Source organism: Muscardinus avellanarius (assembly GCF_963383645.1).
Source record: "Muscardinus avellanarius genome assembly, chromosome: 16".
NCBI classification, from domain to species: domain Eukaryota; kingdom Metazoa; phylum Chordata; class Mammalia; order Rodentia; family Gliridae; genus Muscardinus; species Muscardinus avellanarius.
In genome coordinates, this window is record NC_137802.1 from 43,361,575 (window position 1) to 43,385,880 (window position 24,306).

The 24,306-nt window shown below is 39.2% G+C and overlaps 1 protein-coding gene across 1 annotated transcript in view; it reads left to right on the forward strand.

Annotated features, from left to right (window-relative positions):
• The window catches only part of CA10 (carbonic anhydrase 10), a gene marked incomplete at both ends in the record, with an annotated part of 532,584 nt that overhangs the window by 177,523 nt on the left and 330,755 nt on the right, over positions 1-24,306 (forward strand). The window lies entirely within an intron of this gene.

Sequence of the window (24,306 nt, forward strand, 5' to 3'; positions counted from 1 at the left end):
TCTAATAATTGGCTAAAATACTTTTTATATTTTTTGTGGTACTTAGGGTGGAACCCAGGGGTCTTCTACCTCCAGGCTATACTCCCAAACCTATTTCATATTTCATTTGGAAACAGGTTTTCACTAAGCTGCTGAAAGCCTCACTAAGTTGCTGAGGCTGGCTTTGAACCTGTGCAATCCCCTGTCTTAGCCTCCCAAGAACTGGGATTACAAGCGTGCACCACCATGCCCGGCTTTACTATATATTTACATATATATATATTTTTTCAGGTCTGAGGATGGAACCCAGAGGCATTCGACCTCTGAGCTACACCCCCTGCCCTACTTTTTATTCTTTATCTCCCTGAGTTGCAGAGGGCCTCACTAAGTAGTTGAGGCTGTCCCGCGAACTGCAATCCTCCGGTCTCAGCCTCCCAAATGCTGGGATTACAAGAGTGAGCCACCACGCCTGGCTTACTTTTTATATGTTTATTGGAGGATTATAGTACCACATTATAATGCAATTTAGAGTAATTGTGGCATACAGGCACACAGCACTCCATGCGCTTTCCCCCAGCTCCCATCCCTTCCCCCCTTCCTTATAGTTAATACTGAGATTGACATTTGTATTCTCATATATGTACATAATATCAGTAGAAGTGTTATCTTCATTAATTCTTCCTCTCCGTCCCTTTCCTAGACCACCTTCCTGGCTCTCCTGAAGTTTCTCCATTATCTAAAGTCCCTCTTATATTCCGGTTACTCCCTAGCTTCTGCATATGAGATAAAACATGTGGCCCTTCATTATCTGTGACTGGCTAAACTCACTTCACATAATGTTCTCCGGTTCCATCTATTCCCCTGCAAATGACATTACATGTGCTTCTTTATTGCTAAGTAGAATTCCATTGTGTTGATATCCCATAATTTTGTGATCCATTCATCTGTTGATGGACACCTAGATTGGTTCCATAGTTTAGCTATTATAAATTTGCTGCTATAAACATGGATATCCATGTATTACTATGATATTCTGATTTCAATCCCTTTAGAAAGATACCCAGGATTGCTATAGAACTGAAGACAAGATAGAAAAATGTTGAGATTTGATTTTAAAAAGACAAGAGGTTAGCATGATATTTCTATCATATAATTTTCTATAACATATTTATTTATTAGGTGGGAACTCTGAAATAACTATAATTTTTTGTAAATCTAAAATTGGTCTAAAATAAAAATTTTACTTATTAGATATATCATTAGTTAACAAATGTCTTTTTTTTGTGTGTGTGTGGTACTGGGGTTCCTTCTACCTCCAGGTTATACTCCCAGACCTATTTTATATTTTTATTTGGAAACAGGGTCTCTTAAGCCAGCGAGGCTGGCTTCCAACCTGCATGATCCTCCTGTCTCTGCCTCCCAAGCGCGGGGATTACAAACGTGTGCCACCACGCCCAGCTACAAATGTCTTTGAGTTTCCGTCTAATCAAAAAGACCAGAGCTTAGAGTAGGAGGCTGTGAGCCCAGGGAAAGCTCTCAAGTGGAAGAGCGATTCTTGCAGACTGGAAGGTTTCTCACAGAAAGGAGCTTCTTATCTTACCCTTGAATCATCGGGGAGAATATTGGTAGGTAAGGGAAAAAAAGAAAGTCATACTCCCGGGATTGGGCACCGAGTGTCATATTCAAGTGACAAGTGGCCAGTGTGGCTAAGACCTGAGTTACCTGAACAGTGGAACAAGAATGAGGTCAGACAGTGAACTAGATTTCCAAAAAACCCCTGAAGAGCATGGACCTCACAATGAGGAAATAACAAAGGTTTCCATGGGGGACGGCAAATCCAACCTGTCCACCAGTGTGGAGGATGGACAAGAAGACTTGAGGTCATCAAGAAAACCATTCAGAGGGATAAGGTTCTAAGGTCACAGAAATGACCCCTGATGTCCATCAAGACCCTTGAGGTCAACTTCATTCTCCAAGTCCTGTTTGTCTCTCGCTTTCCTCTCCTTCTTTCTCACTCTTTATTCAAGACTTCTCCTAAAGCTTTCAATCCCTTTATGAAGCCCAACACATCCTCTACCCAGGAGGCAGGCTATTTTTAAAAATGAGATGCAGCCGTATTCTGTGGGGAGGTCATCAGTAATAGAGCCTCAAACTTCCTATCTCTTTTGTGAATCTTGACAGTTAGAAAAGAAGCATACATTATCTTTTAACACAGACTTCCTGAAAGGAATTGATGTTCTTGCCTCTGGAGCCCTAATGGGGTCTCTATAGAAAGAAGCCTCGTTCCTCCACATGCGACCTCTTTTCATTCCTGCACAGAGGAGCTGCTTTTGTGCTTGTGAAGGGCACCAGGGCTTCCAATTTAATAATTTTGAATATCACCATGGCGCAGTATTGTGCTTCCCTGCAGTCTTGCCCGTGCATCTATAATGACCTTTCTCGCCTTCAGAGAGAATGGAATAAAAACGTCTGATCAGGACTTTCTTCCAGCTGGTCATTCTCCCTTTGAACCAGCACCAGATCCTGTAAGCATTGAACACTGGATTGGACTCCGGATAGCTGGGTTTTCAGCTGGCTCTAGGACTGAGGGCCTTCACTTGCTTTCTTATCTGTAAAGCAGAGGGTTTTATTTTAGAAGTCCGCTAAGCCCACTCACATCCTAAGCTTTTGTGACTCTGTGGCTCCCCAGGGTCTGAAGATGAAGTATCATGGTGTGTTTATAGTTTATGACCATCTGCTGATGGCAGAGCGCTGGATGCCTTGAATACTTGGAGAAGCTTAGAGAAAGATTGTGGGCCTGTGAGATATGCTCCCAAATTACATTTCAAAAGAGACCTAGAATAAAATGAAGGTAAATGAGCTTTAAATGATTTTATTTAATTTGGCTCCAAGCAATAAAAATTCAGGAAAGAGCACTGGAACAGGAGTCTAAACTTGAGATAATATACAAGTTTTATCCAACAGAGTTAGGGCACTTTAATTTTTTTTTTTTTAAAGAAGCACTTGTCTTCAAATCTCTGTTTCCCTTTCTGTCCAGTGAAAATACTGTCTCTCGGAGTTTTCAGGAAGCAAAGGAGATGGTGGATTTGAAGATACCTTAGATGGCAGAGATGATGGCTCATACCTGTAATTCTGTACTTGGGAGGTTGAGACAGGAGGATTACAAATTCAAGGCCAGCCTGGGCAACTTAGTAAGGCTCACAGCCACCTAGTGAGACCCTGTTTTAAAATAGAACATAAAAAGAGTTGGGGTATAGCTCAGAGGTAGAATGCCCTTGGGTTTAATCCCCAGTACCACACACACAAAAAAAATGGGGGAAAAAGAAAAGAAAATACTTTATATACAAAGGAAGTTCTAAACACACAATACTTTATATAATGGAAGTTCTGAACACATGTGAGTATCATCACTATTAAATTAGTTTATCTTACTAATTCAGACTGTCTTGGAGTACAGAGCAAGAGCTGGGTACTGTGTTTAAAACTCAAGTTTTATTTCTCAATATTCAAATCTAGCTTTTATTTCATTATTTTTAATGAATTCCACAATGTCTGTCCTTACTCCCCTGTGCAGATCTGGCTCAGTGGCCTTATCTTCTATTTATTTCAAAACACAAAGTAGTTGGTCCAAGTACATCCTTAGCATCTTTTTGAGACCAAACTTGTAAAACTTTTACCACTCGTTACGAATTAAATTGTGTCTTCTTTCCCAAAGCTTACAAGTTGAAGTCCTAAGCCCCAGAACTTCAGAAGGTGACCTTATTTTTAAATAGGGTCATTGCAGGTATAATTAGCGAAGTTAAAATGAGGTCGTACTGGAGTCGGTGGGCTCCTAAGCTAATATAAGTGGAATCCTTATAAAAAGGAAACATTTAGAAAGAGATGCACAGAGGAAGAATGCCATGTGAAGATGCAGGCAGAGACTGTAGAGAAACACGAAACACCCTAAATTGCCAGCAAATCATCAGACACTAAAAAAGAGAGATGAAACAGATTCTCCTTGACAGTCCCTAGAAAGAACCAACTGCGTCGATAACCTTGACTTCAGACTTCAAGCAGGTAAATGTCTCTCGTTTAAGCCTCCTGGTATGTAGCGGTTGTCACAGTGGCTTTAGCAAACTGATACAATGCTGGGCAGACTGACCACCGCTACCAGCAGACAGACCACCGCTACCAGCGGGAAAATAACAAATACCATTCAAATAAAAGAAAATTACATTTTATCTTTCACTCATCTGTTTGTGCACGTGGATTCGTCCTGGCTGTAATGAAAAGCAGAGATCCATTTTAATACCACCGACAGTTCATTTCCACTTTCTTCCAAAGACTGTTTGAACATCACAATGTTTTGACTTCGCAGCTCAAGAAACTTAACACCGCAGGAGAAAACTCTTACTCACGCCCCTATATATAGCGAGGGATGAGCGCAGCATTTCCAAACGGAGCCACACGCACATGAAAATTATTGTGTTTACAGACTGTTTCCCTGTGCCTGCCAGAGTCAGCAGTTTCTCACTTATACTCTCCCTCCCAAGGAAGCCTCAGCAGGTTCCGCCAGGTTGTCTTGAAGATCAGATTTCTACTGGGTACCCTAGCAACTCTGCGAATCCAACTACAGTTATTGATTAGTGCAAAGAAAAGAAACTTGGGCATGTGAAACATGATCTGATTTATCCACACACTAAGTACCGGAGCGTGTTTAGTAGGCACAAGATGATTCATAGGCAAGCGATGAAGGACAAAAAGGGATTTGTGTGTGTGTTTCTGATTTAAAAAAAATAATTTTTCTTTCTTTCTAATTAGTCATTCTGCTGTAAGGGTAGTTGTTACTAAAGACAATTATTAAGTCTGATCGAGGCAGCTAAACTCTAGAAGTTCTAACTTAATTAAATAATGGAGCATTGTATGCAAATTAGGTAACTGAGCAGGGGAACAGGATTAAGGCTGATTTTCTTCTGTTGTAAAGATAGAGGGAGTGTGTAAGCATCTTCTTTGGGCAATGTTTAATCTTCCTGGTTGGAAGAATGGAAGAAATGCTCTTAAAGCAGAAATTAGGAGGGAAAAAGGCAGGTCTCTTAACTCAAAGACAGCACGAAAAGGTGAACTAATGAGGTCTTCCCCATGACTGGCTTAGTTCTATCAGGACGTCTATTACAGGAATCTCGTGGGAGGCAAATGTGATCTTCCAGGAGGGTTTGATGCTAAATTACATTTCTTGTGCTTCGAAAATAATCAGAGCTCCGTATTAGATTGGTATTAGGCTACTAAATTAGCCTAATACTTAGCAAAATCAGGTGAAGAATGATAGAGCTTGTCTTCTTAGCTAATAATAATCTCAAGATGAAATGCTCAAGTCAGTCCACAGGGCCCAGGAGGAAAATAATATTCATCTGCTTCTATGCCGCACACTCTCCTAGGAAGCGAGCACAGGACAGTGAGCAGCACATGAAAACTCTCTGCTCCAGGGATTTCACACTTGAAAGAACAGGAGGCAAGCTCAGAGTGAGTATTAGAGGAGAGTTAATGAAGAGGTGTTTGTAAGAAGGTAAGCAGGGTTAAAGAGAAACCAACAAGGGATGACAGAACTTCCCAATAGTGGGAAGCTCTCTCCCCCTGGGGAGAGAGTAGTGCCCAGATCCGGAGGACTGTCATGGACTGTGAATGTAGGAGAAGGACACTCAGCAGGAGGGTTGGCCATGAGAGACAGTCACAGTCATTTCTCACTCCTAGCCCAGTCTCCTGCATGGATAGTAGCTAAGGGAATGAATCTCCATGTGTCTCTCCTCTCACTTTCCAGTCCTCTGCTAGTACCTTCCTTTGACCAAACTCAGCTAGAAGGCAGAGGGCAGGAGAGCCAAGTTGATGTAACCTATGTAGGCCAGACTGCATCGGTTCCTAGAAGAGGTACCTGCAAGGTAAACAGAGAAGCCTACCACACATCGCACACATGGTCTGCAGAAAGCAGAAGAGAGGCAGGACCCGGGGTATCCTGGAAAGTCAGAAAAGGTCTTCTGGGAAAGTGCCTTTAGAGCAAAGTCTTGAAGTCACTGAGGATGTGAGCCAATTGGCTAGCTGAGGGAGAAGCATCCAGTGCAGGGACCACTCTAAGTGTGGCATGCTTGGCAAGGCCAGGAATCATGCTTGGAGGTCATTGTGGCCACAGCTGAATAGGAGAGGGTTGCTGGAGCATGGTCAGTAGTTTAGAGGGTGCACTAATAATCATTAGTACAATAGCATTCAATTTTTTGTACTGGGGATTTAACCTAGGGGCATTCTTTCTCCAAGCCAACACCCCTGGCCCCACCTTTTTATTCTTAAACAAGGCCTCACTGAGTTGCCAAAGATCTTGCTAAGTAGCTGGGACTGACCTTGAACCTGCTATCCTCCTATCTCATCCCCCAAATACTGGGATTATTGGCATGTACCACCATGCCTGGTTTCCACATGTAGTTTATGAATAAATATTTATATAAATGTTGCATACTTCTTATTTTCACTGATAGGGTCCTATTGTCCAAAATTTTCGTGATGACTGCTTTAGACCAAGTTGCTTTAAGGCATTGCAATTATGCTCTCTTAGTGACAGACTGCATAGCTAAACAAAGCTCCCCCAGTCCAATGTTCAGCTTCACAGGGTAAGATTAGCTCAAGGCCATTCTATAGAGCATCAGCCTGAACTCAGGTCCCCTGTAGATCCTGTTCAATACTTGCTTTTCTACATCACACTCCCCTTCTGCTATATAAGGGGTCGAAGGTTCACTGCCTTAATGAGAAGTTCTATAATGGCTTAAATACTAAATGAACATTCTCTGAGTGTGGAACCTTGGCCATATTCAGAGACCAACCTCATTGCCTATACCTTAGAACCCCATTCTCAGGGCTCTATATGGAAATTTTGACAAAGGAATAAAAGTGTAGAAATTTCAAGAATATGTGAAGATAATTCAAACTGGTATTTTTTCTTGACAGTTATTTAGGGTTTGATTGAAGGCAGAAGCAGAGATAAAATTAATTAATGAATGGGCTTGAAAATAGAAGTGTAAATGAGACCATAATTAAAGATTTTTCTAATTCTTCTTCACAGCTGTGGGCTTTAATGGGAGTTGTTCTTTTAGTTATTGTTAGCTTAAAAAGTTAAATTTTTAGAAGAAATAGCATATCTGCCTTTGAATTACACATATATATGTGTTTGAATTTCAAATCAGGGCAAAAGCATAAAAATTGTATCATAATTGTAAAACAACTTTTAAAATTATTAAATTATTTATTAAACAAAAAATTAAAATAGCTATTGTAACCCCAGCTGACTATTAGGCAAAAGTAAATCATGCTGTCCTGATTGCATATGTTGAAAACATTTTAAGAGTTATTTTAACAGGGGTAATAAAGTGTTGTTGTAGAGATCATAGTATCCAACTAATTAATACCTGACAATTTTATTTTTCTCTATAAAATAAATGCTGCTGATTACAAAAAATCATGTATCTTATCACTAATATATTACAAATATTTTTCAGGACAGCAATATTGATCATTCATTTTTTAACAAATTCAGATTAGCCATACATTTTTAACACATGACTATATCTTCCAAAACATATGTATAATATCACAAGTACAGTGAAAGATAACATAATTTGGTCCGTTTCATGTCTCAGCACCTCCCCGTTCCTCCAGTTCTTCATCCTTGTGGGCCTTTTTCTCTACTCTGAGTTATAGTAAGAAGGTTCCAGTCAACAAAACAGAAACCATGCATTTACTTCAATTAAGATAATTTAATATAAAATACTGTTCAATCAGATATTAGAAGACTGGAAATATATATACATGTATATTTATATATTTATTTATAGATTATTATAATAATATTTGTTATATAATATTTATGTTATATAATATAATTATGTTATATAATATTATGTTATATAATATAAATACATAATATATAATATTTATGTTATATAATATAATATAATAATTATGTTATATAATAATATTTATGTTTTATATGTATATATATCTCAGCAGCACAAAAACAAAAACACACAATAAGACTGTATTGACATACCACAAACGTCACAGTGAAAGGAGCCAGTCAGCACCCCAGGACAGGCAAAACAAGGAGCAGAAACTGGGAGAGAAATTTAGAAGCTGAGTGGAAGAGACCACAGCAGTAGAGACTCAGAGCAGGGCTCTCTGCACCAGATGTCTGGAACTCTCGGGCCTGGAGGAGGGAGGCCTCTGGCCACTGTGAGGCAGACAGACCTATCTGGAGCCACTGGTACCGATGTGTCCAAAGGTGTGCAAATGAAGCTGATTCTGGGAGTGCTGGACCAGAAATCTGCGAAATGGAACCAAGAGCTCCTCTGCAAGGAAGTGCTGCTGCCAGGGTGAGGGGAGTGAGCAGAGAGGAGCCAGGTTCCCTGCAGTAGGAGCCTGCTGATAGGAACTGGCAAAGCAGAAATGATGGTGTGAGGCCACGCTGCCAAAGCAGAGTGCAGAAGGAAGGGCACATTTAAAGAACCTCACAGGGGTGTTAGTCTTGCTGATATGTCTCAGCATTAGAAGAATGTCTAGTAGTGGGATTACAATGTACCAATAAATTTACAAAAGAAAAGAATATCTGCCATGTCTAAGACTCAGATCTAATTTAGCTTCCTGAGCCTCTTCTGCCTGAAGTCCTAACGGGAAGGTATCCCTGAAAACATCTAATATATTGAAGAGGAGCCACATGTTGTCTGCCAAAGTCCCCAAAACTGAATCCAGATATGTGGGTTTGGTCTAATACCACCTGCCTTTTTTATTTACTTGGATATCTTCAGCCTTCCTAGTATGTTTCATATTCTCCTTGGAACAGGACTATAGGATTAGAGGCAGCCATTCCATGTGATTCTGTAGGAATTTGCAAGGGTAAGTTTGAAAGTACTCGCAGAGGCTGATAAACCATCACAGCCACTACCGCAGCCTCTGCTGATGTCCAAGGTGCGCTTAGAGCAGCACAGCCTCTGCAAGTGACTTTGCCATAAGGATCTTGAAAGGAAGAGCAGAAAGACTTTAGTAAGAAAGAGGCAATGATTTAATCTACATCACCAGGAGCTGCAGCATTTTAAGTTTGACATGTGCAGTATTACCCTACCTCCAAAAGGACCCCATCTCACATTAAGAATTCAGACTATAATGCCATATTAAGTGAAGTTAAACATCTGTCTGTTTGCTGGGAGAATAATTTCCCTGAGTATAATGTACCTTTACAATGGAGTAGGAATATTTGCACAGCACTAATATAGTCTACAAAGAGACCTGCAAGGTCATGTCTGCACCGACAGAAACATATGCTCTGTTTACAAACCTCAGGTAGATGAACCTTATCGGATTTTATGAGGCACTCCCACTCACTATTCTACAGCAGTTTGGGCTGTTCCTCACCTTTTACCACTGCAAAAAAATAAACATGGCTCAGAAAGTCTAGACAAAGTCTTTGCTTTATCCTCCCTCCCCACCAGAAAGAAAACTAAGATTTTTGCATTGTAAAAAGTGTCCAAAAGCTGGGCATGGTGGCGCACTCTTGTAATCCCCATGCCTGGGAGGCGGAGACAGGAGGATTGTGCAGGTTCAAAGCCAGTCTCACTGGCTTAAGAGACCCTGTGTCCAAATAAAAATATAAAATAGGTCTGGGAGTGTAGCCCAGAGGTAGAAGGGCTTCATCTCCAGTACCACCAATTTTTTTTTTTTTTTTAAAAAAGCGTCTAGAGGCCTCTGTGGAACAACCTGGGTCCTACGTACTGAAATACTTAAATAACTACGTAAGAGGTATTATAAGATGCGGCATAAGGCCTGAGACCCAACATTAAGAGAAGAGGTTATCTCATAATGAGGAGAAAGGAGTGCTGAGGAAAATTCTCCAGGGAAGCAAGGCTAGAGTCCAGCCTCAGAGAACGAGTGTGATTGTGATGAGGTGATGAGTGGGTCCCTCAGGTGAAGGCACAGATGTTGAAGAGAGGAACACCCAGGACACACTGGGGATGGTAGAGCGCTCCTTCATCCAGAAGCCAAGGGGCATGAAGGAGAATAGTACAGGAGAGGCCCCGGAGGTAAGGTGCTGCTAGACAGTGGAAGGTCTAGACGTCTAAGGGCACAACAGCAACAGGAGCCACTGGAAGTTCCTGTTCCCCGGAGATGCTAGACAGATCTGATCAGGAGGTGAATGTACTTAGATCTAATGCTGGGAAATGGAACCAAGAATCTAAAGTAACTAGATGAGAGGTTTAAGTGCTGTATACAAGGAAAGGAGAGGGAAAGACACAGAAGATACTGCATTCCCCAATTGTTGTGGAGCCTGGGCCTTGGCCCCTGCTGTTCGTGGAGACCTTCTGTTTGGTTAACCTGAGCCATGGCCTGTGTCAGCTGGTCCTGAGGTCAGTGTTGGCAGCATGTTAGCGATCCTCACCATATGCTGTTTCTTTCCTAATTCTCTTCCACTTTGTCGATTTTGATTTCTTCATTTTTTACTTTTCCACTATTTTTTTCATCATGTGTTTTTTGTTTTAGTTTGGGTACGAGGGATGGAACCCAGGGGCATTCTAACTTCAAGCTGCACCCCCAGCTCTTTTATTATTATTTTGAAAAAGAGTCTTGCTAAGCTTCTGAGGGCCACTCTAAGTTGATCCAACCTACAATTCCCCTGTCCCACGCCTAGCCATGTGTTTATTTTTAATTGACCAAAATCGTATATGTTTATGGTGTGAAATATGATATTTGATACATGTGTATGTTGTTAATTAGCATATGTACTCCCTCACACAGTTATTGTGTGTGTGCTAAGAAACACTTAAAATCCATTTTTTTAGCAATTTTCAGGTGGACAATACATTGTTTTTAACTCTAGTCACCATGTCATAAAACAGATCTCTTGAACTTCTTCCTCTTGACTAAAATTTTATATCCTTTTGATATCACCACAACCTGGTATGCTTCAAAAAATGTCTTTTAGGTTCATCTATATTGCCACAAGTGACAAAATTCATGTCACCTTTCTTGAAAGGGGAGGTGGTACTGGGGACTGAGCTCAGGAGTATTATGCGACTCATCAATATCCCCAGCCCTTTTCATTTATTTTAAAACAGGGTCTCTAAGTTGCTGAGGCTGACCTCAAACCTGAGATCTTCATATCTCAGACTCCCCAGTATTGGAATTATAGGTGTGCACCACCACATCCAGCTATCCTGCTCTTTTTTAGGATGGTCTGGGTTTGGGCCTGAATTTCTGGTCTAGCCCATGTGTTGTGCATTCTGCCATTCCTGTTAAGAGTGCTGGAACATGTCTGACTTTCGGTGCCCACTAAGAGCTCAGATAGAGAGGTGGGCAATCCTTGTCTGGGGACTGCAAGACGAGGCCTGAGGAGGAAAGACAGAGGGAAACTCAAGAAAGGGAATCAAGGGAAAGGAGGCTTAAAAGGTAGGTGAAAAGATGTAGAAAACCAATTTACACTACCTCTGCATTTTGTAGAAGACTACTTGTGCAAAGTTGTTTTATTTCAATTCTTTGATTACAGTCCCAGGAAATAAGATTGCTAATCCCTGTGTTAAAGAGCAGAACTAATTGGTGTGGGAAAAGAAGGAGTAAACTCAGCTTAGATGGGCTTAACTCACACCTCCTGAAGGCCCAGACACCCACAAGTTACAAGAGCCTCATCTGCAGTAGCGAGATTTCTGTCCCCAGTTCAGAAAAAAATCCATATCCACTGAAGCAGAATTCAGTATTTGATGATAAAATCAAATGTGTGCAACAGTTTCACTTTTATTAAAAGAGACAGGAAGGCCCCTGAGGTCTCAGCAGGGACAGTCCTTTCTTCTGTGAAGGAACCTCCATTCCCAAGGGAAGCTTGTTCACGGACCTTCCGGACCTCAGGCCTGACACCAGAGTGCAGGATCCTTCAAACATCAATCAGCAGCTGAGCCCACCTGTTATCTGCCTCCTCCTCTTTGTTTTTTCTTGGGACTGCAATAAATTCATCTGCCAATTAGGATGAAAATCAGCCAATTAACTTAATTTCTAATAACATTGCATGTCCAAAAGCAAAAAAGAAAGGGAAGACTCCTCACTCAGTAGATTGAGATCTTTTCTTGTCTCCTCTTTTCCGGCTGCTCAATAGGGCCGCTGTTCTTCCCCTTTCTTACAGGGGAAGAGGTGATCACCTGTGTTTTATTCCTACAAACCAACACACACACACACACACACACACACACACACACACACACACACACACACACACACCATTTCCATGACCCAGAATTTGGAGAAAGGGAAAAGGGAGGTCCATAGGTCTATATAATTTTCCTGTTAATTAAAAGAGATGTGTTGAGAACATTATATCAGTTTAACAGAATATATTCTCTGGAGGGTGAAAAATTGGCCTACATAGGCAGTCTTTTTAAAATTTTAAATTGTGAAAATATTACCTGCTCAATGTAAAGACCTAAGAATATTCAAATACATTTGAATGTTCATTAATGTTTGCCTATAATTCCACTTTCTAGTGATAAGTTCTATACATGTTTTGGTATTTATTTGACCATATTCTATGTAAAATAACTATTGTGTAGTTAAATTTTATGTTAATGACAGCACAAATATTCTTTATGTGGGTGTACTTAATTTACTAAACCATTCTCTTATTGTTGTGCATTTAAAATCTTTTTGGTGCTTCATTATGGAAAATTATATCCTGGTGAATGTCTTCATACACAAATTATTTTTGGTTTGTAAACACAGTTTATTGTTTCTAGAGTAATGAAAAGTACAGAATCTATGCTGGCAAGTTGGGACCACTGCAGAGACAAGCTATTGAAAACTGTAGTCTGGTTGCTGGGCAGCCTTGCTGGGGCCACATACTTATTAAAGCCTCATGACCAGGTGTCTGATGAGCAGATTCTTGACTGTAGAAATGGGATAACTTTGGAATATGCACTCATAATAAGTTCCTTAGGGCTAATTGGTGATAATTAAAATAGCCTAAGGTCATGTGTAGTGGTGCACACCTATAGTCCCTAGTACTTGGGAGCCTGAGATGGTAGGATCACAGGTTCAAGACCAGCCTCGGCATCATAGTGATGCCCTTAGAACTTAGTGAGATCCTGTTTCAAAGTAAAATAATAATAGTAATAATAATATAGGGCTGTGTGTGTAACTCAGAGGCAGAATGCCCCTGGGTTCAATCCCCAGGACTCTTCCAAAATAAAATAATTATAATAAATACCATAGGGTGCTAAAGAAGCCGCTATGACAATTCACTGTATAGTGAGGAATAGAGAAATGTCTATCATTATCTTAAGCTGTGCTTTCTTGGAATTAAAACACTTTGGAAACCTTACCTAAGAGTTGCTCGGTGGACAATGATTTAGAACAGAGAAAGGTGGGTAAAATTGAGAACAATAGTGAATCCAGATGAAATATTTCTGCCCCCACCAAGGAACACCTCTCTGTGCTTCTCTCATTTGGCAGGACAAGAAGCAAAATCTGTATGTTTGAGTTCCATGTGCTCTTATCACCCCTTCAGTTGTGTTTCCCTTCAGATCTCTTGGTGCTAAGGTCACATCGCTGACCTTGTGAAGCTCGCAAACATTCTTTTTTCCAACAGATGTTAATTTCATCAGCTAGCTTTTCCCATTATTGAAGCACCTGGGATGCCTGATAAATAATGCAAATCCCTGGATACCACCATGGACTTATTTCATCAGAATCTCTGGTGCGTGTCCCAGGCAACTCTTGTGTTGAGTTCCCCCATTTTATTACTGTGTACCCCTAAGCATCATGAATTAAAGTGATATAGGATCATGTGATGGTTAAGGTACAGGCTCTGGAGCCAGGCTGCCTGGCTCTGAATTCTACCCCAACTGCTTTCTAGCTACAGTTTTCTGGGCACTTTGCATCAAATCTCCCTATGCCTGTGTTTCTTTGTCTATAAAATGGAAATGATAATGATGTCCACATCATAGACTTGTTGTGAGGATTTAATAAGTTAATACATTTGTAAGCACTTGAAATGGGACCTAGAATGTGTTTAGCATTGAGTAAATGTTAATCATTCAACCACAGCATTAGGTTAACTCTTTGTGGCATCTTACTAAAAACCTTTGACCTTTGAACCGTCTTTCTCTGCTTTTCCTTTTATTAAATATACCTTTATTAGTGCATTATAATTATATGTCATAATGAGATTCAGAGTGATAGGAACATACGTGTATGCAGCTCTTGGTGGTTTCCCTCTCCCACCCCACTCCCTTTCTTTCCCCATACATATATCGCAGTGGATTTTGATAATTTGGTATATGTACAGAATACTATTTGAATGGTTGCTTCTCTTTCTTTCTTCCTTTCTTTCTTTCTTTCTTTCTTTCTTTCTTTCTTTCTTTCTTTCTTTCTTTCTTCTTGATGCCTCCTATGCTCATAACTTCTTGGTATCCCCTGAAATTAAAGCTTCATCACTTCCTGGAACCTCATTGTATTTTTCTATAGGTATCAAGAATCCATCATCACCGATTGCTTCTGGACTCTGATTTTGTTTCTTGCTGTTCAGATCAAAAAGAAATATTAAGAGTTGCTTACTTTGGTGAGAAAAGGGCATACAAGCTCATAGTTGGTGACTTAGATTTTTATGCAAAGGGTTTTTGTCAAACTGCTAAGTCAAACTGTGTGCTACAGGTTGACAATTCCAAATCCAAAATGCTCTGAAATTTGAAATGTTCTGAAATCCAAAGCTTGTTGAGCACCAATATGATGTTCAAAAAGTTTCAGATTTCAGAGAATTTTGCTTGTTGGATTTTCAGATTAGGGAATTATATGCAAATATTCCAGAAATAAAAATAGTTTTAAAAACTCCAAAATCTGGTCAGGCATGTTGGTGCATGCTTGCAGTCCCAGCACTTGGGAGACAGAGACAGGAGGATTGCACAGGTTCAAAGCCAGCCTCAGATACTTAGTGAGGCTCTCAACAACTTAGTGAGACCCTGTTTCCAAATAAAATATTAAAAAAATAGGTCTTGGAATATAGCCCACAGGTAGAAAAGCCCCTGGGTTCCACCCCCAGTACCACACAAACAAAACTCCAAAATCTGAAATACTTCTAGCCCCAAGTATTTTTTGATAAAGGACACTCAAGCTGTACTAACTCAGGCGGGTAGCAGAACCTGCAAGTTTTAGGAACTGTGCTTTATAAACCACTGCAAAAATCAGGGCTTTGCTGATTTATATAGATTTCCCAGTACAAACATAAATGAATAAGTAAATAAATAAACACAGGTAAATAGCAAAAAAGGACAGCCTTATCATAAACCTGGAGCTGAGGCTTAGGGTGCTTACAGAGAAAACTTTTCAGGATGTGTTTGCTGTTGATTAAATTTCTGAGCAGTCCGTGCTGAGTCTCCTAAGCATCTTGGCCTTTAAAACTCAAATGCTCTTTTAATCTCTTGTCACCATGAACTGGTATTTCCTCAGGGCAGTTTGAGTTCTTCTCAGTGAAGGCTAGGGAGCTGCCAACTATAATGAGGAAACTTCAGATTCTCACTATTTCAAACAGAAAATGTTGGACTTTAATGTCCAGAGCCATTGATTTGAGACAGTCTTCTGAGCCTGATCCAGCTCTAAAAGGAGACTGAACTGAGATCAGCATGAATAGCTTTTGTTAGATTGTTGGGGAATCTCCTGGGGAGGCTGCAAGCGGGAATCTGGTTTTTTAAGCATCACAATTTCTCCTTAGGATGGATGAGGTATAACAACAAAGATATATTCCTTGTATTTAGAACATGAGCTTGAATTGTTGATCTGCCTGAAGAGCAAAATCTGACAAAAACGCAAAGATGCTATGACCAACTGGTGGTTGGTCAGAGGCTTTGGTTATTAATAAACATATTGCAATATAAATAGGAATAATTAAGAAACCAAGAATCGCATAACAGCTTACAAGACATTCATTTAGCATCAACTCTCTGTACAGTTTTATGTGAAAATGAGAAATGCCCTCTTTATACTTATGTTAGTTTAATATAATTGTACATCATAGTGAGATTCAAGCACTACAAACACTCGTGCATGTGAAAACATAAGTAACAGAACAGGTAGACATTTCTTTGTGTTCTAAGGTCGCTTTCAGTATCTCCTGTGTGGTACAGTGGTTTGTACTTCTTCCAATCTGATCACTGGATACAGCCCTAATCTTTCTTTTATGATTTGTACAAGGATGAATCAAATGATTGTCCTAGGCTACAAGGTTGTCCCTTAGAGCCTTCAGGCAATTTGTTCCAGGACCTCTCTTGGATAACAAAAGCCTCAGACACAAAAGTTTCTTATATAAAATGGCATAGCATTCTTATATAATAGTCATATGTACTCCCATATATCTTAAATCATCTCACTTAATACAATGTAAATGCTATGAAAATAGTTGTTATATTGTATTATTTAGGGAATAATGACAAGGATAAAAGACCATTCATATTCAGTAGAGATGCAAATATCATAGTTCTACCCAAGTAATACCCATTGGTAATGGTGAACTATTTTCTACTTTTCCTGATATTTTCATCGCATCATTGATTGAATCTGTTGGTGCAAAACCTGAAGATTCAGAGGGCTAAATTTTGAAAGCTCAACACATACCATGCTTATGGACATAAAAATGAATAAAGTGCTTTTTCTGCTTATAGTCCAACTCACAAAACACCTCCCTGTGGTCCAGGGAAATCTCCTCAACTACACAGTTTCTGTCTTTGGTTTTGCATCTTGAATCATTCTTTGTTTTTTCCATCTGGTATTCCATCTTTGTATTGTCTTGCTAAGAGTGCTATCATGCCCACTGGACCTAGTACTCATACTTTACAATATGTATAAATAACACCAAATCCCTGAGATCAGGGCTTTTCTCCCCACTTCATCTGGAGGAGGTGATTAGACATCTTGAGTAAATGCTGAATACTTGACCTATTACAAAGTAGATGCACAATAAAATAATAATCTTCCCTTTTCTCTCTCTCACCCTTTTTTCTCTTCTTTCACTAGTATATATCAGGTCTTGACTATTTTGTATCTCTTCCTGAATTCAAGTAACATTGCCTGTGAATCTACTAGGTACTGTACACTGTTCTGAGAAAGGGTGATTCAGAGACAGAAGTCTCTGTTTTTAAAAAATTCCCATTCTAGTTGGGGAAATATATATATCCAAAATTATGATGCAGTGTATAGGAATGGAAGTGTGTCCAGGGATCACACGGATGGGGCACATGACTCTAGTGGAAGGCAATGGCAAACAGAGAAGGCTCTTTACAGGGTTCACTTGCTCTGCACCATCCTCTAAAAGAGAAAAATGAACCAGGGATAGTAATACATTCTCCCAAATAATCACAATACTTGGGAGACTGAGACAGAAGGATCACAGGTTCAAGGCCAGCCTCAGCAACTTAACAAGATTCTTAGCAACCTAATGATATACTAGTTGAAAATTTTTTTTAAAAAATGAAAAGGACTGGAGTATAGATCAGAGGTAGAATACACCTCAGTTCAATCCCTAGGATAAAAGACAAATAGGAAAGAAGGATGGAAGGAAGGAAGGAAGGAAGGAGAGAATATATTCTCTTCATAGGCAAGTGGAAAAGGACCTTCCAGGAAATGAAATCATAGAAGTATAATTGCAAGGGGCCCCTTATAGGGCCAGGCATATATTTGGGTAATGGTTGATAAGTAGTGTCAAAATTCACTATACCCACGCCAGGCGTGGTGGCACATGCATGTAATCCCCGCGCTTGGGAGGCAGAGACAGGAGGATCGCGCAAGTTCGAAGCCAGCCTCTTAAGCCTCGCTGGCTTAGGAGACCCTATTTCCAAATAAAAATATTAAAAGAATAGGTCTGGGAGTGTAGCCCGGAGGTAGGAGGTTTTCCGGTTTTCCAGGAACCCCAGTACCACCAAAAAAAAAAAAAAAAAAAAAAAAAAAAAAAATCACTAAACCCATTTTATTGCTAGTCTTTTTTTTCAAATATGAAGTATTTTCTTTAAAAATCCCTTAGAAAGATTTAATTTTGGTCAACCAACCTTTCATAGTAGGCTCAGGCCCTGTAATCACTTACTGTGTTATTTGAAATTCCTGACCATAAGAGCTTGTTTCCATTTAGGAAATGATGCTAATGTATTTACAAAACAAGGTACAATATAGCATGCATAATTAAGTTCAAATTGGCTAGCATCTAACCACTTCTCTAGTAATCCAGAGTGATGACTTAAATAGTAAAGGATGACTTAATGGAGTGATTGCAATTTACATTAAGCAGTTGGAAAATGCGCAATATTTGACCAGGGGAACATTAGGAGAAGAATAAAAACAAAAACACGAAAGTAGGCATAAATGCATTGTGCTGTGAGGGTATTGAGACAAAATAACATAATATTCATCCATTAATTCTACAAATTATATTGAAAGTCTAAAGAAAGAGGGTATGACCAGCACTCACAAAAATGGTGCAAAATATACAACATCACCCTGTTGTTTCTCATCCATTCATCTACCCACTCATCCATCTACCTATTCAGTAAATAGTATTTAGTGCCTACTCTGTGCCAAGCATTGGAATGGGAACTGGAGACATAATGGTATGATCAAATGAGAACTCCAAGGCTATAAAGTAAAATAGGTCTAGAGTAATAATCTTGTCGTTTACTGTACACTAAGTCCTATTTTAGACCATAGATATAACCCAATTTCCAGGCCTGGCTCTTCCGTATCTGCCCAGATTGCGTGTCATTTTATGTGTGGAACTGACCCTAGAGCTAGGGAAGTTAGCTAAGGAATTGTGGCAGGTATATGGAACTGGGTACTAGTTAGGCTAATGGTAACTGGGTTAAATAAAGAGCATTTCAAAGCAAAGACATCACACAGATTTGATTGTTAAGAAAATGTGAGAGATAGTAAAGGTCTACAATAAATGTTTGTAAGTTTTCCCATCTAGCAGTATGAAATATGATTATGCAAATTTTGAATAGAAGAAAACACAAGTTAAATGCATTGGTGAAATCACAATATCATAGAAGCTATATCTTGCACCTCAGTAAAAAAAACACATCACAGACTAATTGAACAACCTAGCCTAGTGCAAATTTAGGAAATGATCAACAGATTATTTATAAATTTTCTTTTCCTGATTAGTAAACAGGTATGTTGAGTTTGTGTTTGAAGACTCCATAGTGGCATAAAGATTATTTTTTCTGATGCCTCATGAAGATAACTGGGCTGTTATTTTTGCAAATGATAAAGAAATGCCCTAAATGCATGTCAATGTCAAGACAGATTGGAACAGATGGAGGCTTCTGTAGGATTACAGAAATGTGAACACAGTGGGAAATTGGAAAGAAAAAAAACCAGAAATATCCACTGCTAGAATGGTTAGGCTCAGCTGATCACCACATCTGGGAGGTAGGGCTTGCATTATAATCTTAACCTTCATCATTTTCCTACTTTTGACATTTATGTAAGACTATAATTTTGCATACATGGGCAGAGAGAGAGAGATTGAGAGTGGGAATTAGAAGGCAAGAGGGAGAGTAAAATGTTTACACACCGATAAAGGACAATGTATTCCAAGATATCCAGATGTTTTGTGGGATTTTAAAAGTGTTTCAGCAGATGTTTGAGTTTGTAGGAAAGTACTGCCTGATATCATCTTAGTAACCTTTTAGAATTTCTAAATGCTAAAGATCACCTACTTCCAGGGGCTATATTACTTTTACTTAGTGTTTAATTATTATCTCCCAGTTAATTTCAGCATTACTTAGTATGACCTCCTCTAAAGCCAAGAAGATTCTGCTTTCATATAAATTTCAAATAAGTTGTATGGTTATCTAGAAGCATAGGCTTGGTCATTTTCTTGAAAGTTGAAGAGGCAGAAATAATGAATGGTCTGGTTTATGAACACACACTGAGACATTCTTCTCCCATGGCTTTCATTCCCAAATTCAATAAACTAATTTCTGATTTTATCTAAAGTATAAGTAATTATATGGAGCAAGAAAAATTGCCAAATGCAATCTGATGAGGCTTAACACTATTGTTTGGCTAAATTTCAAACCTGAGACAAACACACAAGAGCCTTATACCTACATAAACCAGATTGTATTTTATGCCTTCTGGTGGATTCTCAAGAATGAGCCATCTGATTCAGTAGCCTTATTTTGAGAGAGCAAAATATTGAAGAAATAATAATAGCAGCTTAGTTTGGCATAGTTCTGGGCTAAGTCTGAGCGAGCATGAGAGCAGAAAGAGAATAGGAATTAAATGAGTTGATCATTGAGCTATGAACTAACTAAACATCCTTGGATAAGGTACTCTAAGTTACTCAGCTCTCTAACAATTCCTCATCTACAAAAATGAGACAAATAGTAACCCAACTTGGGTGTAATGGTTTGAATTGATAATTTTCCCCTAGTCCTCATGGAAATAAGGTGGCAATGTCAGAAGTGGGGTTTGATTGCTAAGGAAGAATCCCTGGGGTCATAACCTTGGTGCCTTGAGAATTCTATAAGGGCTCTCCTCCCCCTGCTTTCTCTTTCTGCTTCTGGCCTCCACAACATGAAAACATAGTCTTTCATTCTCATTCTGTCTCTCTGTCTCTGTCTCTCTGTCTGTCTCTCTGTTTCTCTCTCTTGTCTCTTCCCACCACCATACCCTGAGCTCCACAGACCCAGCATTTCCTGGACTGAACTTCTAAATCTCCAGAACCGTGAACAAATAAATCTACTTTCCTCTAAGTTCTATGGTCAGGTTTCTTGGATCATAGCAGCGATCATGTTGACTGAGACAGAAGCAAGTCCTTGAATAATTAATCAATTCTCTAAGTTCCCATATCTCATCTACAAGTAGAACCTACCTTGGAGGACTAGAGTGATGAATAATATTATGGAAAACTGTCCTTTTCACAGTCTACCGTCGACAACAAATCTCATGATCTATCAATGAAACTGACTGTGATCATTGTTACCAATTTCATTGCTCTGAGTTTTACGTCTTTATGGATATAAGTTATTCAGCAATGTGGACTGCAGTTTCACAACTGGTGAGACTGAGGATCTAGAGGAAAATGTGTTTGGCTTAAGTCACAGCAGCAGGTTAGAAAGAATGTATAGTACAGAGATGAATAATAAAGTATCTAAAGCTAGACAGCCAGAGTTTTGAAACCTGACTTTGCCACATGTCAGTTTTGTGTACCTTGGTAAAGTTACTTAGCATCTCCATGTCTCTGATTCCTAGGAAACCTGTAAGAATTAGGATAACAATAAAGTTTACCTCTGAGAAAATTAAATGCAGCCATATATAGAAAGCATTGAGCACCATGTCCAACACATGATCAGCACTCAAGAAATATGACTACTGAGAGAATCAGGACCTCCTGGCCCTAAATGCCATGATATTTTCATCTTACCACACTGCATTCTAAGTCACTCCTGGAGCTTCTCTGAGTGTGCCTTTAGTACTATGACAAGAGCTCTGAGGGTCCAATTTCCCAACTAACTGAACACATGAGGAGAGACCAGATAAGCTTTAAGAATCTTGTATCCCTGAAGTACTACAACTGTTTAATATTTTTGGGATTGAACAGGCGTGGCGGTGCACGCTTGTAATCCCCGCACTTGGGAGGTGTAGACAGGAGGATTGCGCAGGTTCAAAGCTAGCCTTGCGGCTTAAGAGAGCCTGTTTCCAAATAAAAATATAAAAATAGGTCTGGGAGTGTAGCACAGAGGTATAAGGGCTTCCAGGAACTCCAGTACCACCAAAAAAAAAAAAAAAAAGATTTTTAGGATCACTAATTATAATAATTCTCTGGAGCTTGAGCCTCTCTGGTACCCTAGTGCTAACAGGTGAAGGCTTTTTTTTTTTATCAAGAAGCTTGATCTTATAAATTACTGTAAATGTTACTGACTGCATTCAAATATCTTGGAGCAGAAACAAGAATATACAAACAGGTGGAACATTCTAGAAAGACAAGAAGGAAATCCAATAGATATAGAAACTTAATGTGGCAGAAATGGCATTTAAGTAGATAGGCAAAGATAGTTTGTTTAATAAATAATGATGTCAGTATTCATTTTTTATCTGGGAAATGCCTAAAACCCCTGTTTCATAGCATATACCAATATTAATCACTGCTATATTATAAAGATAAAATTGTAAAAATATAATAAAATATAAACAATTAAGAAAAATTTTCATATAACCTACAGTAGGATAGGCCATCTTAAATGAGATAAAAACCTAGAAGACTTATAAAGAAAAATGACTAATAAACCCAACCATAAAAAAAGAAAAATACCACAAGCAAGACTAACAGCCAGATATCAGTCCACAAGAAAATATTTACAGCACATGACAGAGTTCCTCTCTCTACAGTTCAAATGGCTGATAAAATCGATACCAAAATATAAATAACCCAGAGAAAAATACATGAAGAATAAGATGAGAAGAAAATTATAAATAATCAATGAGCATAGGGGAACATACTCAACTCCAGCAACAGTTAAGAAATGCAAATTAAACCAATGAGATGTCGTTTTTCCTGTTAAGATTGCCAAAAATAAATAAATAATGAAATACCATGGAGTGCTATGAAGACTGTGAGAAAATGGATACATCACGCAGCTGATAGGAGTGTAAACATTCATAGATCCTGTCAGTACCTTTAATAGAACCTGACAACATCTATTAAAAGGAACCCCAGCCGGGCGTGGTGGCACACGCTTGTAATTCCCGCGCTTGGGAGGCTGAGACAGGAGGATCACACAGGTTCAAAGCCAGCCTCAGCTGGTTTAAGAGACCCTGTTTCCGATAAAATATAAAATAGGTCTGGGAGTGTACCCTGGAGGTAGAAGGCCCCTGGGTTCCATCCCCAGTACCACTAAATAAATAAATAAATAAATAAATAAATAAATAAAAGGAACCCCATACATTCCTCAATAGAACAATGCTATCTTTAGGAATCTTTCACACAGAACGAAAGCACAAGTACAATATACATAAACATATATTTTTGAGGCTATTTATCTCAGCATTGATTTTTAGTGGTAAAATACGAAAATAACTTTAATGTCTTTCATTTAGAGAATGCTCAAAAAAGTACACTCAAAGTATGGAAGCTCCATAGACTTACATATCAATGAATTATTAGTATTAGTATTGACTGTTAGTGTGGATATGGAAGAACGTCTATGTTATAATGTTACTTGAAACAGAAAGCCTTCTTATAAAAGGAATCTTTCCATACAGAAGCATATGCACTTGGTATGCTTGTGTGAGCACAGTGAGAGAGGCCGAGCATGCCTAATGCACTGTTTGCCATGGTTGCCTTATGGGCATCACTGAATAAAAGGAAGAGATGAATACCTCTTGCTTTATACACCTGTGTGTTGTTTCACATATTACCATGCATGCATTACTTTGTTTATTTTTTTAAGGAAAGAACTGATGCTGGGTGTGATGGTGACACCTTTAATCCAGTACTTGGGAAGCTGAGACAGGAGGATCTCAGACCTGAAGCCAACCTTAGCAACTTAGAGAGATCCTGTTTCCAAATTAACAGTAAAATATGGTTATGAGTATATCTCTAAGGTAGAATGACACTGGGTCCAATCCCCAGTACCGAAAAAAAGGAAAGTGATATAAAATTATATTCCCTTTACTTACTGGCCAATTCACCTTAAAGGCATTTCACCCCATTGGGCCTTAAGCTTCTTATTTATAAAAATAGTGGTAGCATTATCTCATGGAATTGTGGGGCAGATTAAAGAAGATATGCCAAGTTTCCAGCACAGAATTTATTAAGTGGCAGGTGATGAGCAGATAAAAACTCCCCCTCCCTTCCTGTCTCTTCACCCTTGATTGATGTGTTTTTGGGGATACAAGTCAGTTACCAGATTGGAATCAACCACAAACGGGAGGCTGAAATTGCTGCTATACAAACAAATGATCCGACAACTTCCAAAAGCTAAATTAAAATGATTCTTCTCTGGAGTTAAAAAAAAAAAAAAAAACTTCTTAGATGACCCATGGCACAGCTCACAACCTCTCTCTAGCCAGACATGAAGAGTTATGAATCCAAGAAATAATTGCACATGCCTCATTAAAACTATGAAATTAAGTGGCCAATTCTATGACCTAGACTCCCTTCTGAGATCCCAGCTCTGAAGCCAGTTTAGATTGTATGGACATCTGAAACCTCCCTCTCCTTACACTACTGCCTGGATCCTTCACTCTGTTTTCATCTCTGTCCAGTAATGCTACAGAGGTAGAATCAATGCT